This window comes from Mytilus edulis, chromosome 11, assembly GCF_963676685.1.
Source record: "Mytilus edulis chromosome 11, xbMytEdul2.2, whole genome shotgun sequence".
NCBI classification, from domain to species: domain Eukaryota; kingdom Metazoa; phylum Mollusca; class Bivalvia; order Mytilida; family Mytilidae; genus Mytilus; species Mytilus edulis.
The window spans coordinates 10454983-10471078 of NC_092354.1; the positions used below are offsets into that span (position 1 = coordinate 10454983).

The 16096-nt window shown below is 34.1% G+C and overlaps 1 pseudogene; it reads left to right on the forward strand.

The window, feature by feature from the left end:
• Nucleotides 1–9196: 9196 nt before the first annotated feature.
• On the forward strand, nucleotides 9197–14453 carry LOC139493967 (zinc finger protein 271-like; annotated as a pseudogene).
• Nucleotides 14454–16096: the final 1643 nt, after the last annotated feature.

Here is a 16096-nt window from a genome sequence, read left to right on the forward strand (position 1 = left end):
CGTGTTGCTTATGTGATTACAAATCCGGTAAATAGTCTAATTCGGTAGGTCAACTAACTTTCTGACGTACATTCGCTGACTATGTAGAAACAAATCACAAATCATAGTACCTACCGGTAACTGTTATGCTAGTTTTATGATGAAAGCAAACCTATTTTCTAATTAGCTTTATAATGTGACCTTTTGTTCATATTTCGTATTTTTTTTTTAAAAGAACAGATATCTATTATGACTATTCTGTAATAGTTTCTAAAATAATTTTATTCTGTGATTTTGTAATGCATGAATTCGCATTGCAATCTTTCAATTATCAATTTAGTTTTAAATTTTCATAATTACGATTAACTAGTTCGTGATTCAAAATAAGTTCATTGCATTCTTCTGTTTTTATTACAAAGAATATAGGATCAACACATAAAAAATATGAAGGATTATCTCTCTTTTTCTAAATGATAATACTCAAACTTACAAATACATATACTTTAAATTTCATTCATTTTTTTGTATAATATTTTATGTTTAATGTATCGGACTTTATTTTTTATATAGGACATTCTTTTTTGAATAACAAAGCATGTCTTTCAAGTTAATTGATAACTTCAAAAGGCATATACATATATGATATACCTGTCATATAGAGTTTTGAACACCTGTTTTAGGTAAATCATACGGGTATTTAATGACCCTAGAGGTGTGAGGCAGGTATTTGGGTTTTGCCACTTTGTCTATTGTTTACATGTATCAGCCCTACTAATTAATGAAATATCTATAAGTATTTTATGACCAAGTTTACCTTCCCAGTAAACAACATCCGCATCAAAGTAATATACAATCTCAAGAGTAAGATGACATGGAATATTTGACCAATAAGAAAATGGTGGTTGATTTCTTTATAATAATAATATTATTAATATGGTCCTAGGACTTAAATATAATTCCTAGTGTGGACAGTGTTTAATTTGCACAATTTTTCATACACTGTCAAAATTCATTTCTTTAATTTTTTTACGCATAAAATTTTAAATAGGACTATATATAGGACTATATGTAGCCATCAAACTAATTTCTGGACCCGTAAACATAGGCCGAGATATCTAAGTTAGACCAGGTAGACGTGTCTATGATTTAAGATATATTTGTACCAAAAGCAGTACACCATTTGTTCAGCGCATTTCTAAAAAATGCACAATTATACGTTATGAATGTAAGAAAAAGTCACAGAAAAAAAGTCAAGTGTTTGAAAAATAATATCTAACTGATAGCGTCGAAAAACTCTAGGAACAGTTTATCTTATATGGCAATATATTAATATGTTGCTGAAAAGCTAAATAACAATGTGGCGATACAAATATCTGACTAAAAAAAAAACATAAATTTTGAATTTAATATATCCATTAGTTTAAATGGACATTTAATCTTAATTTTAACAATTTAAATTGTAAATTTCAATTTATAACAATGTGTGTATGTTTGAAGAGAATCAGAACTGTTAATTATCATTTCTATGACACTAAATTATTCAGTAATTCAAATATATATGACCTAGATAGGTGGTTCACAATTGCTTTTTAAATATAGCAACTTGTTTGGAGTTATCGCCCTTATCACGATACTATAAATAATTTATGTCGGACAAAGAAAGTTAAATGTTAGAACCACGTTATGCTAATCGTCACATTATCCTACAATCGCACTTCATATATTAATTAACCTTGTCGTCAGTAGCCCTTCTAGCCCTTCCAGGGCCGTAACTACATTGAGGCAAATGAGGCAAATGCCTCATGTTAGATAAAACAAAAAAAAAACAAAAAAAACTTAAACAAAAGATTGTCTTAATATCAAATTGTTTTCACGGAAAGTGTCTAGCAAGAAGAAAATTCTCTTCACTCTCTGATGTCGCCCCTGTATGTTTTTCGTTATCCATGTTTCTATTTTACTTTTAGTTTTCAGAGTTGATGTTCTATTGTTTGTACTTCTAGGTGACTGTCCCGGGTTTGTCTTTTGTTCATTTATTGTCCTACTTTATGACTATAATAGTCTGAGTGAAGATTTTCATTTGTAAACGTGTGGGTTTGCAATGTTGCATGCCCACCGATGTCCAGATATTGTGCGAGAAAATATTTTAAGAATATACGATGCTACAAGACACAGAAAAAAATGGCCGTTTCTGCATGGAGAATAGACCACTTTCGAGTTCATCCGTCACCGGAAAAAAACTCGTCAATTTTACGCGCCTTTATCACCGTCATTTTTGCGTTTAGGGGCGTCGTCACTTCCTTCCAATGTTGAGCGAGTGGTTGGAAAACTATAATTCTATATTGTACGAATTATTCGGCAAATTTAATTCTCAAAATTGACAATCAACACTGCAGTCATTAGGGAATTGTCAGTAAGTACCTACAGAGCAACCGTTATTTCTAGGTTATCCTGCACAAAGACGATCACTAAGACGCTTGATGAACGTAAATAGTGCAGGGATACAGGCGAGCCCCTCTATCTGGTAAGTGACGTCATAAAGGCGTGCATAATTGACGAGTTTTTGCCGGTGACGGATGAACTCGAAAGTGGTCTGAACTTGATATCAAAGAATACAAAACTGGCTTTTTTGGGGGGTAGATAAAACTAGAAAGCTGACATGGTTTAAATTAAAGTAAGGTCACAAATTTCCCGGATTCAAATAATTTGAAAAAAAACCAATAATGTATTGCCATATGACCTTTTCCATTGAAGGGTTTAACTTGCATTAAGTCATGTTCAGACCCTCTAACAGAAAATAAAGGAATATGGAGTAAATGTACACGAAAGTCAATGCATAGAAAAAATTCTAAAAGACAATGGTCAAAGTTGCTGGTGGGTCTTCAACAATAAAAGAATCAATAATACCGTAAAACAGGGCCAAGATGGTCCCTAGTGTCGACTGAAGCAGTACTAGTACTTAAAGTACAATCTGTCACTATATTTAAATCTAGTCATAAAAAAATAACCATAGTCTAAGCACAATACAATTAAGACAAAAACAGACAGACAGATCCTGAATTAATGATTATGAGAATTACGATTTTTGCTTTATCCTACATATCGGTCTTTTAATGTTTTCCATAAAACCTAAAAGTCTTAAATCACAATGAATCTATGTTCTTTCTTTGAGACCAGATTATTGTCGGAAAATAGCAAACAATTAATTGCGTTTTAATGTCAGAAAAGAGTCCGGGAAACTTTCAGAATGCACGATTTTTCGTAATTTTTCTCAGAGCTTCTGGGGGCCTTGAGCGACCCCAAACCCCTCATCAAAATTTTTTCGCCTCGCTCCGCTCAGCGAATATATTTTGCCTCACAATTAGAAGAGGCTAGTTACGGCCCTGCCTTCTAGCCCTTCTAGCCCTTCTAGCCCTTCTAGCACTTCTACATATAAATTATAGATAATTCAATGTTTGTTTAAGACCATTTTAATACTGTGTTTACAAAATGTCTATGGAACGCCTTAATAACATTTGCACTATGATCTAATAATTTAATTTTGGATGTAACGCTTCTTCTGATTGGCTGACGTTGTTTTGTTTATCAGCTCATAGACATTTAATTTAATTTAAGAAATGACTGAAATATTTTTTCTGTTTATTCGAAACTATATAAAAAATGTGGTGCACACTTTAAAATAACCCGCTACGACTGTACTTGATATAAAACTGTGAGGAAAATCACAAGGATCCAGAGCATTGCCCCTAACTAAAAAGATATACTCATCAGCTCATGTACCTATAATGTTCTATATTAAGTCAAGGAAATAACTATATAGGGTTATTGTAGTTCTCTAAAAATAAGGCCAAATAAAATAGTATGTGTGGTTCCAGTTACATCTGGAAAAAAGTTAGGGTAGGTAGGTAGGGATTTTTTTTTATTTTATGTTTTTTTTTAACATTGAGTCTATGGGAGCATCATTCTGACTTTAACAGTGCTTAATGAAAAATGACAATAAAATCTTTAGGGTAGGCTAATTTCAAGACGAAAAAGTAGGGAAGGTAGGGTCACTGGTACCACACATATATTTTTATTTGGCCTAACATATATTTGTTATTGTGGACTAAAAAAATCAAAGAACTATATGATAATATATTTATGTAACATGTTTTAAGTGGACAATATACATTATTAGTTTCGTTTAAATGTCAAGAGTTCCCTAGAGCCCACTAAAAATCAAAATATTACAATTTAAGGATATAAGAGTAGACAGCTCATGAAAATATCTATAATAACACATGTAAGTTATTTTGCTGTAGTAACCCTATATATAGGATATAGGGTTATATCCCTTTGATATTTAACCTGTTAATTTTTCTTTCTTTGCTCTGATAATTTTTCATTATAAAGAATTAATAACTTTGCGAATCCGTGATTGAATTAAAGTAACTATGGTAACTATAGATGCCTAATTTTTACTGAGCATTGATTATTTAGTATATGTCATCTGACATGACTGATCAGTGAATGTTAGTGTGACAAAAGAGGGCCCTCATGGGGTTTTTGATTATGTGATTACTTGGCCGTTTTTTTAATGATTATTTGATTATTAAGCCAAATATTTCATGATTATTTGATTACCTAGGACTGTATTTTTAGTTTATGATTATTTGATTACTAAAGATAAGCAAATATTTAATGATTATGTGATTATATTGGCAAAAAAATGGTGATTATGTGATTACTAGGACCCCCCCATGAGGGGCCTCAGAAAAGAGAACACAACAGTGGTCCAATTTATAGATATACATGGTCCATCATGTCTAATTTACACTCGTGCACATACATGGCATATTAAGATTTTTATTAATGTAGTCTTTCTACGATTTAAAAAACCAGTCTTGATATGATTCCAGGCCCGTTATACAGAAATGGACATCGTATTTTACAATGATTGAAAATGCTGCCCTCAACTCCAATGGTCAGGCCACAAATGTAAAGACTGCTGATCAGGCAACGGATCAGTTAATGCAGAAACACACAAGATCTCCGACTGTAAGATATGATTGGACTTACGAGAAAACACAAACTGGTGATGAACTGAACAAAAGTGATGCATGCGTTACAGAGTTTAGTCAGAGTGAGACTGACTTCCAGACTTACGTGATATATCTGACTAATTTTAATGTCCATTTCTCCATATCATGGTGTTTAGATAGCAAAAATAACAACTATTATACCTCCTTAGAGAGGACAATTATTTTTCGCGTTTCATTTCATGGTGTAAAGATCGCAAGAACCACAACTATTATATCTCCTTAAAGAGGACAACTATTGTTCGCGTTTATCTACATGTAAACTACGATTATACTACTTTAATATATAGAGACACTCTGTATTCTGTCACGGACTTTCTATGTTAGTATAGAAAGTCCCTGATTCTGTCTACTGTTTTCTTTGAAATGTTTACTATTTAAGGGGTCATACCACTTGCATATATATTAAAATAAGTGAAACATGCTTAACTTCATCTTAAACTACCTCGACCAAAAACTTTAACCTGAAGCGGGACTGACGGACGACCGACCGAACGAACGCACGGATGCACAGACTAGATGGGGCATAACAATTTATTGTTGAAAGTGAAAATAGTGATTTGGCAAAAATGAAAGTAAGCCGTAGAGATTAGAGGAGGCAGGGCCTTTTTCGGGGCGTCGGGATCGGGTGTTTTGAAACTCGGGATTTGGGGATTGATCCTTACGGGATCCGGGAATATATTTTTCGATTTCGGGATTTCGGGATATGAATTTCTTTAAATTCTGCATCTCGGGATTTCGGGATCAAGACCCCTCCGACCACCCCTCAAATTAGCCTTACTCGGTCTTAGTCATTTATGCAAGATTCATATCCTACCATTGGCATGTTAGTAAGACTCTCAAAAGAAAAAGCACTGATGGATTGTCCTTGAAGCATATTTTATTAGACTTATAATGGACTATATATAAGCAGTTACATTTATTTGATGTTTGAAACGGTGCAAATTTTTAATTTGATTTGACTTTTACCAAAAGAAGCATTGTAGCAAAAGAGACGAATAACTGTGGTCTGAGGCCCGAAACACGAAAATAATTGAATTTAACAGAAAGGAAACAAATATCGGACTTTGGAAAAAGGGAGAGGGCTTTTGATACCTTTTATGAAATTCTTCATACATAATATCTTTTAAAAAAAACCAGTTCACAAGCTGTATGTGCCCGCGATTTCGCGGTTGTGTTCTAGTATATATAAAGACAACCCATTCGTTACCATTCGGTCGATTACGGTACTAGGAGAGTAGCGGATTCTTCCGAGGATTGCCGATTGAAAGACAACCTTGTATCATAGTGTATTTGAAGCTTTGTAGACATTTTGTATAATAAAATTATGAGTCTTATAACTTTCAAATCTGTTGAGATTTTGTTTGCCCAGTGTGAGGGTGTCACGGGCTGGATATTCGAGCGAGTTCACAATGGTTCTTTGATCTATCAAGGCACAACCAAGGATTTGTATAGTATATAAATCCTTGGCACAACTAACTCTCCGTCATGTCCGTGTAAGAGTTATAAATGTCCAGGAAAGGTCGATGTCATATGATATATTCCATACGTCAATTGGAGTGGTTTCGGCTGTTTCACAATATTTAGCACAGGGTTGTCACGAATTGAATGAATAATCTGGTAATTTTTCTGAAAGAGGTATGTCTCTAGAAGTAAATTCTAGAACATGTTTGTGAAGAACCTCATCTGTTTTATCGGTAATGTGTTCATTTCCATTTTTCAGAAGTTTTGTTATGTTTGTATTTTAAATGATTACATCAATAATTAAGGTTTGTATGCCCTCGCTATAGCGGAGGGGCATTAAGTTTTACCGTTGTACGTCTATACGTACGTACGTACGTACGTACGTCCGTACGTCCCAAAATTGGTTTCCGTTCTCTAACTGGAGTTTGCCTCTACCAAATGTTATGAAAATTATACACAATGCTAATTACTACAAAACACAGATCAAGATAGAATTCGATAGCGTTCCTAAAAGTCATATGAAACCCCAAATTAAAAAAAAATGATGCATAACAAAATGGATAGTTTTCATTATTAACCTTACATTTGACTTATGTGCATATACTTTTTTCTGAAGAAAATTCTTCAATTTGTCCACATTTAAAAAATCCGGTGATCGCACATGATCACACATGGATCTGTCACTGAAATAAACTTCTATCTGATTGTACATGTTAAACACGTTCTCAATATCCATGATTGTGTGTTGATTGTTTAAATTACTATAAGGTGACAATCGGTAAACTTTGGAGTTTTATGATTTGATTTGATTTTTGGTGTTTTAACGCCACTTTTAAGCATCGCATTTAGGCTATTTCGTGTGGTCAGTTTTTATTGGTGGAGGAAGCCGGAGTGCCCGGAGAAACTGAACCACCGACCTTTGATAGGAAAACTGACCATTCTAGTCAATTAAGATTGAAGTCGAGTGCACCTTCAGGAGCGGGGTTTCGAACTCACAACCTCAGTGCTGACTGGCTAGTGATTACAGTAGTAACTACTTAGAGGTCTTAAAAATGTTGCGGACACTACATGTATTTTCCAATTGCTTAGCATTTATAGTGTTATGTTTCAATTATGAAAGATAACATCTATAATTAATTAGAGTTTCTGTTAATTGCGAGAAGGAGAATGTATAATTATTACCTTTACAATGCTTTAAGAAGTTGTTCGCGATCTTCAGCATAGATTTGAGAAGTTTGAAAGGCAAATTAAGAAGATAGCTGTTAGGGAGCTACCATTTGATTTTTATGGGGGGGCTAGGATGAAATTTGAAAAAAATAGGCAGGACAGGAGTTTTGAGTAAAAAAAAAGGCAGGATGAGACACTTGCAAAAAAAAAAGTCAGGACGACAATGTAGGTAAAAAAAGTCAGGATAAACTAAAAAAAAAAAGGCAGGACCGAACAGAGTGAAAAATAAAAAGGCAGGACAGAGATTACAGCTAAAAAAAAAATGCAGGACAAAATTTTTCATCCTAGCCCCCCCATAAAAATCAAATGGTAGCTCCCTTATCCAATGCACGGTTAACACACTTGCCCATAGAGTTGATGATATAGAAAAGAATTTAGAGTATGTGACAAATAGGAGCACTGAAACGGAAGGGAGCGTTGCAAACATGGGTCACCTAATGCACAACGTGGTAGATAGGTGCAAAGAAAACATATCAGACATTACAAGTTTAAAAACTGCAGAATTGCAACATAAAGATGATGTTATTGAGCTAAAAGTGGCGCTCTATGGAAACAAGCCTAATATTTTCTGGAATTCAATTTCACTCGGAAGAAAACACAGAAGAGACACTCAATTCGTTTATCAAACAAAAATTAAATATTGACAAAAAAATCAACTTTGTTACAGTTCACAGATTCGGGAAAAGAGGTCGCAGAGGTAATCGTCCAATTTTGGCAAAATTTATTTCAACAAAGGACAAAGAATTTGTATTGAAAAATGGATTCAAATTAAAAGGGACACATTTCGGAGTACAAGAAGAAATAGAAGAAAAACGAAAAATATTATACCCGATGGCAAAACAGGCAAGAAGGGAAAAAAGGAAAGTATACTGTTGGTTAGAGACAAGCTGTATATCGATGGTACGTAATCTGTTCAAACCGAATACTGAATATTGAATCGAAACACTACAATACGCATGTGCCGATAGTTACATGCATCGGCAAAATATATAAAACGATACTGTTATAAACGATCAACACATGCAAGCCTTGAATCTGAATTTTCACACCACTTTAACTAACACGTTTTGTTCATGAAAGCAAGTTGTTCTATTCAAATGTCGAAAGAGAACATTATTTCGTCAAAATATTACTTTGCTATCAAACTTTTTTATTTTAAAGACAATCCGGTACATATTTAAATATTTCTATGTTAACCTCGTCATGCTCATGTTTCACCGATGTTGTGACAGAGTGTAACTTTGTTTCTATTATTTTCTGTACACCATTGTATTCACAAAGGTTATCGGAATAAACTTACTTAATTATAAAATATTGGTGATATTTCTTATTTTTGAAGATAATAAAGATTTTTATCACGGCCGTGTGTTCCTTTGTTTATACTCTAATTAGTTTGTAACCGTTAGCTACTATAAATGTTATCTTGGTGTTTCATAGACAACAACTCCACGGACCAAGTTTCCAAACCATTTTTAGGTAAATACATGATTTTATTAATTATTTAGTTCATATAAATAGTCGAACGTCACTAGTAAACTCATTAGAATAGTTCATAATAATAGTATACACCAAAAATTTGTGTTTTACAAGAGTTTATTACAAACGATTTGAACTTTGTTTACAATCCCACGTGTTTCACAAGGGACGATAATCAACGATATATTCCATATGGAGCGCAATTTCTCTATCCCATTCGGTGGCAGAAACCAGTTATTTTACAATAAATCTTTAGAACTTCATGGATTTATGATTTTATTTTCTCGAAAATTCATTCAAGCTTATATATCATGTATATAGACTAAGTCTTATGAAATGTGTGGTTTCATATGGAACGCCATAGCTGTCTTATATGTCCTTTTTAAATAAGAGGCTGGTTTTTTATTAATCGAAGGTTCTTTTCTATTATACGAAGGTGCTTTTCTATTATACGAAGGTGGTTTTTTTTTATTATACAAAGATGGTTTTCTATTATACGGTATGGTAGTTTTCTATTATACGGTATGGTAGTTTTCTATTATACGAAGGTACGAAGGTGTTTTTCTATTATACGATATGGTGGTTTTTGGTGGAAAATGAGCGAGTGAGGAGATTTAATTTTAATTAGATTAAAATTTTCTTGGCCGTTTCCGACATTTTTTAAATGGAGAAAAATTCCACAACTGTACAACATGATGATCAAATTAGAAATTATATAAAAACAAAAGGCTACTTAGTTAAATAGACATAAACAAGTTACCATTAGTTTCATCATAAACTGCTGAAAGCATTTTTGATTTATTATCCGATAAACTGGAAAAAAAGCGTCATTTTTTTTTAATAAGACTGCGTAAAGCCAAAAATGTGAAATCTGAAATTTATACATATCAAAAGGGATCTTACATCAATAGATGTAAACAATTCACCAAAGTGACAGTGTTTTTGAGTTATAATTGTCCAAAAACTGGAAAAATCCCCCGTTTTTAAGTATAAAATTTCATAACTGAAAAACGTAAAATCTGAAATTTATAAAATTGAAGTTAGCTTAATTCAACAGATATAAACAATTCCACAAAGTTTCATAAAAGTTGGTGGAAGCGTTTTTTAGTAATTGTCCGAAGTGTGGACGATGGAAGGATAGACGGACAGTACGACGGATGAATGGACGGACGGACGGTACCATGGGTACGACGGACGGATTAATGGATGGACGGACGGTACGATGGACGGATGAATGGACTGACGGACGAACAACGGTATACCATAATACGTTCCGTCTTAGACGGGCGTATAAAAAACACTTATAAAATATTTTGTACTGATATATACGTTTTTGCATTGCCATTAATAGCCGGAAGTCAAGGTTGGTTATTAGCCCTCGGGACCAATATTGATATCAGCCATTGAGCCCCCCAGTTTAACTTCCGGGTAGCGACCAAGCATAAAAAATGAGCGAGTGAGGAGATTTAATTTAATTAGATTGAGAAAATTTATTCGTTAATTAATCTACAAAAAAAAAATCATTTAAAGCATAAAGACAAGCTAACAGGGCAACGGTCGTATCATGTGCTTATAACGCATCTCTTTATTATCATAATAATTAGAGGAACAAACATATATTTTTTTTCAGTATGATAATAGCATTAAACTAACCATGCTAACGTGAATTCTATATTTTATATGGGCTGATATTAAAAATTTATCACATGCTTCGATTGTTAGACGTATCACGTGCCTTTCCGTAACGTTATCACATGCATGGACGCAACGTTATATATATTGCTACTACCACGAAAAATAGCGCTAAGTAAATATATGACAGGGAAATTTTCTTAGAAATGCTGAAATAAACATTTCAAATTATACATGAAAATAAAGATTGCTTCTTACATTTTTACATTATGATAGAGAAAAAGTAAACATATTATATGCATATGCATCGAAAGACACAGATAGTCAGAAAAAAAAACGTTTACTTAGCGTTGTCCCATGTGACAAACTCGAAACATAAAACTCGAACAATTCGCATTATGGAAATTTTTTTTTGTCGTCCGTCCGTTTTTCTCTGTCCCTCTGTCTGTCCCGCTCAAGGTTAATATAGTTAATCAAAGGTACCAGGATTATAATTTAGTACGCCAGACGCGCGTTTCGTCTCCATAAGACACATCAGTGAAGCTCAAATCAAATAATTAGGGAGCTACCATTTGATTTTTATGGGGGGGGCTAGGATGAAATTTGAAAAAAATAGGCAGGACAGGAGTTTTGAGTAAAAATAAAAGGCAGGATGAGACACTTTGCAAAAAAAAAAAAGGCAGGATGACAATTTAGGTAAAAAAAGTCAGGATAAACTAATAAAAAAAAGGCAGGACCGAATAGAGTGAAAAATAAAAAGGCAGGACAGAGAGTCCCCCCCCCCCATAAAAATCAAATGGTAGCTCCCTTATCAAGCCAAACAAGTACAAAAGTGAAGAGCATTGAGGATCCAAAATTTTAAAAAGTTGTGCCAAATGCGGGCAAGGTTAAAGTTTTTGGTCTAGGTAGTTTTTAATAAAGTTGAAGTCCAACATGAATCAACTTTAATTTTACTGCACATGTTCCCTATATTATGATCTTTCTAATTTTAATGCCAAATTAGAGTTTTTGGCCCCAATTTCACAGTCCACTGAACATAGAAAATGATAGTGTGAGTGGGACATCCATGTACTATGGACACATTCTTGATTCGCTCTCACCCCATATGGAAGTTACTGACCCGGTATATATCGTATTAGGTCACTGACACACTATATATGTAACTTTAATTATATTATTGGAGAAGAACGACCCTAAGTTAACATGTAGATGCATATATGCAGAATATGTTGTAATACACCAAAAACTACATTTTGTATATATACAACATAGATATTTTATATGTATATTACAAAAGTACTAGGGAGGTTTAAAACGGTTTTAGTCTTCACTTTTTGTTTGTTTCTTACAGAGATAAACCTATAAGGATGAATATGGTAGAGGATCTAGTCACAATCAATGGTACTCTTCACAGACATGTTGGAACAGAGGCTGGTAATAAACTGAAGGAACAGGATGTTTGTTCTAGAACAAATTGTCGTGTCACCATGGTTACAGAATTATGTGCTAGAAAAACTAGTCGTGTTATAGACTTAAAGACAAACATGAGAACACAAACTGCTAAAAAAGAACACAAATGTGATGTGTGTGAGAAAAAATTTGTTGGAAGTAGTAACCTACAGGTACACATGAGAACACATACTGCAGAAAAACCTCATGACTGTGATGTATGTGGTAAACGTTTTAGTCTGCTTTTTAATTTACAAACTCATACGAGAACACATACAGAGAATAAACCTTATGGCTGTGATGTGTGTGGTAAACGGTTTAGTAAGCTTTTTAATTTACAAACTCATACGAGAACACATACAGGGGATAAACCTTATGGCTGTGATGTGTGTGGTAAACGGTTTAGTCAGCTTTGTAATTTACAGACTCATACGAGAACACATACAGGGGATAAACCTTATGGCTGTGGTGTATGTGGTAAGGGATTTAGCCAGCTTGACATTTTGCACAGACACATGAGAACACATACAGGTGATAAACCTCATGACTGTGATGTATGTGGTAAACGGTTTAGTCAGCTTTGTAATTTAAAATCTCACATGAGAATACATACAGGTGATAAACCTTATGACTGTGGTGTATGTGGTAAAGGGTTTATACAGCATAGTGGTTTAAAATCTCACATGAGAACACATACAGGTGATAAACCTTTTGATTGTGGTGTATGTGGTAAACAGTTTAGAGAGCATAGTGGTTTAAAGTCTCACATGAGAACACATACAGGTGATAAACCTTTTGATTGTGGTGTATGTGGTAAACAGTTTAGACAGCATAGTGGTTTAAAGACTCACATGAGAACACATACAGGTGATAAACCTTATGACTGTTGTGAATGTGGTAAGGGGTTTAGTCAGTTTGCTGGTTTACAAATACACATGGGAACACATTCAGGTGAAAAACCCATTAACTGTGAAAAACCCTATAACTGTGAAAAGCCCTATAAATGTGATGTGTGTGGTAAACGGTTTCGTCAACATGATTATTTACGGATTCACATGAGGACACATACAGGTGATTAACCGTATGACTGTTGTGTGTGTGGTAAACAGTTTAGTCATCATGGTAATTTACAGAGACACATGAGAACACATACAAGTGATAAACCTTATGACTGTTGTGTGTGTGGTAAACAGTTTAGTCATCATGGTAATTTACAGAGACACATGAGAATACATACAGGTAAAAAACACCTATGACTGTTTTGAATGTGGTAAGGGGTTTAGTCATTTCAGTCATTTACCGATTCACATGAGAACACATACAGGCGATAAACTACATAACTGTGATGTATGTGGTAAGCGGTTTCGTCATCGTTGTAATTTACAGAGCCACGAGAACACATACAGCATTGTACAGGTGATAAACCGTATGACTGTAGTGTATGTGTTAAAGGGTTTAGACAGAATAGTGGTTTAAAGACTCACATTAGAATACATGCAGGTGGTAAACCTTACGACTGTGGTGTATGTGTTAAAGGATTTAGCCAGCTTGATATTTTGCATTGCCACATGAAAACACATACAGGTGATAAACCTTATGACTGTAGTGTATGTGTTAAAGGATTTAGCCAGCTTGATATTTTGCATAGCCAAATGAAAACACATACACGTGATAAACCTTATGACTGTAGTGTATGTGTTAAAGGATTTAGCCAGCTTGATATTTTGCATAGCCAAATGAAAACACATACACGTGATAAACCTTATGGCTGTAGTGTATGTGTTAAAGGATTTAGCCAGCTTGATATTTTACATAGCCATGAATGATTTAAAGACTCACATGAGAATACATATATGTGGTAAAGGGTTTAGCCAGCATAGTGATTTAAAGACTCACATGAGAATACATATATGTGGTAAAGGGTTTAGCCAGCATAGTGGTTTAAAGTCTTATACGAGAATACATGCCGGTGGTAAACCTTATGACTGTGGTGTATGTGGTGGTGGGTTTAGACAGCATATATTGGAAAGGGTTTATTGGAAGTTACAACTTTAAAGAGACACAGTAAAATACATAGAGGGGAATTAACTCCTAAATTAGATTTATGTTCCTGATATTTTTAATTTATATTGAATAAATTTCTTAAAGATTTGGTATAAATTATGTAAATATGACCGTGAAAGAAGATGTGAAATGAGTGCCAATGTGACAAATCTCCACAAAAGACCAAATGACACAGAAATTAATAACTTTAGGTCACCGTGCGACCTTAAACAATGAACAAACCTCAAACCACATTAGTCTGTTTCCCAACCGTTATTGAAATTCTCAACTGGCTAGAATATGAGAATTTGTTATAACTTGGCGTCTGTCGTCGTCTGTTTGGTTGTATAATGAGATCTAATAATACCTATTGATATCAAAAATTTCAGACAACACCTTATACGAGTTATTGCCCTTAAACGACAAATTTTACCAATATGTTTCTTTTTCGCCTATTACATGTATTATCTCGAATATCGAAAACAGAAACTTACAAGCAAAAACGATCACCAAGAAACAAATCTACAAAATGTGTCAACAAGATCAAAATTGTCAGTCTGAATCAATTGAGAGTTATTTCCCTTTAAAGACGATAGTCTTTTATGTTTGCATATTTGAATATTATGATAATGGAATAGATTATCACTAAACTAATAAACGAGTTGAAGGACGCCTCCGGGTGCGATAGTTTCTCGCTGCATTGAAGACCTATTGGAGACCTTCTGCTGTTGTCCGTTCTATGATCGGGTTGTTCTCTTTGACACATTCCCTATTTCCATTCTCAATTTTATATAAACTTTCAAAAGCAAGAGTATTCATCATAAGAATTACATATATACGTCATCATTGCTGAATTAGACATGTTAGAGTTATTCCCCTTTGGTGATATTTTCTGAGAAAAAAAAGATAAGTGAGTCACTATTGTTAAGCGGTACTAGCTCTTGAGGGCCTCTTGTTGAGAAAAAAAATATTGAAAAAAGACTAATCATACGTTAAAGTTTAAAACATGGGCTAAAAATTATTTGAAATAATGACGAAAGGCATTATGCTAATACATAAAAACATGAACTGAAGATGCACTTTACCATATTTAAAATTGAGAATGGTAATGGAGACAACAACGCCACCAAAGAGCAGACAACAGCCGTAGACTTCCTATGGGTCTTCAACGATTTCAACGTAGCGAGAAAATCTCGCACCCAGCGGTGCACTTTTCACATCTGACATTGTCCGCCATCTCGTTTCCGGCTACATTAGCATGGTCTGGGATCCAAGAAAGGGTATTTAAAAAAAAAAAAGAAGATGTGGTATGATTGCCAATGAGACCAATGGAATATGAAGACCGCTTTAGCTCTCACAAGCAAAAATACCAAACTGTAAAAAATATATAGGCATAAATTACAGGCACAGAGACACATTCTACTGCATCCACACATCACTAGTTACAAACCCTGAAGAACATATAAAAAAGAAGATGTGGTATGATTGCCAATGAGACAATTCTCTACAAGAGACCAATGAAATAGGCAGACAGCTCTTTCACAAGTTTGTATGCCGCTTCTTTTGGAGGGTCCTAGCTCGGCAACGTTTTCTGTAATGTCTGTGAGAGTCATGATGCCAGCAGCTGTCAGGCTATCTGATGGTATAGTATCTTTGCTTCAGTAAAGTGTTCTCTAAGTGTATGACAAGGATTGGTCAAGCTTCATATTATTGATTATGGCATTGTTTATAACCAGAAACACACATAACAC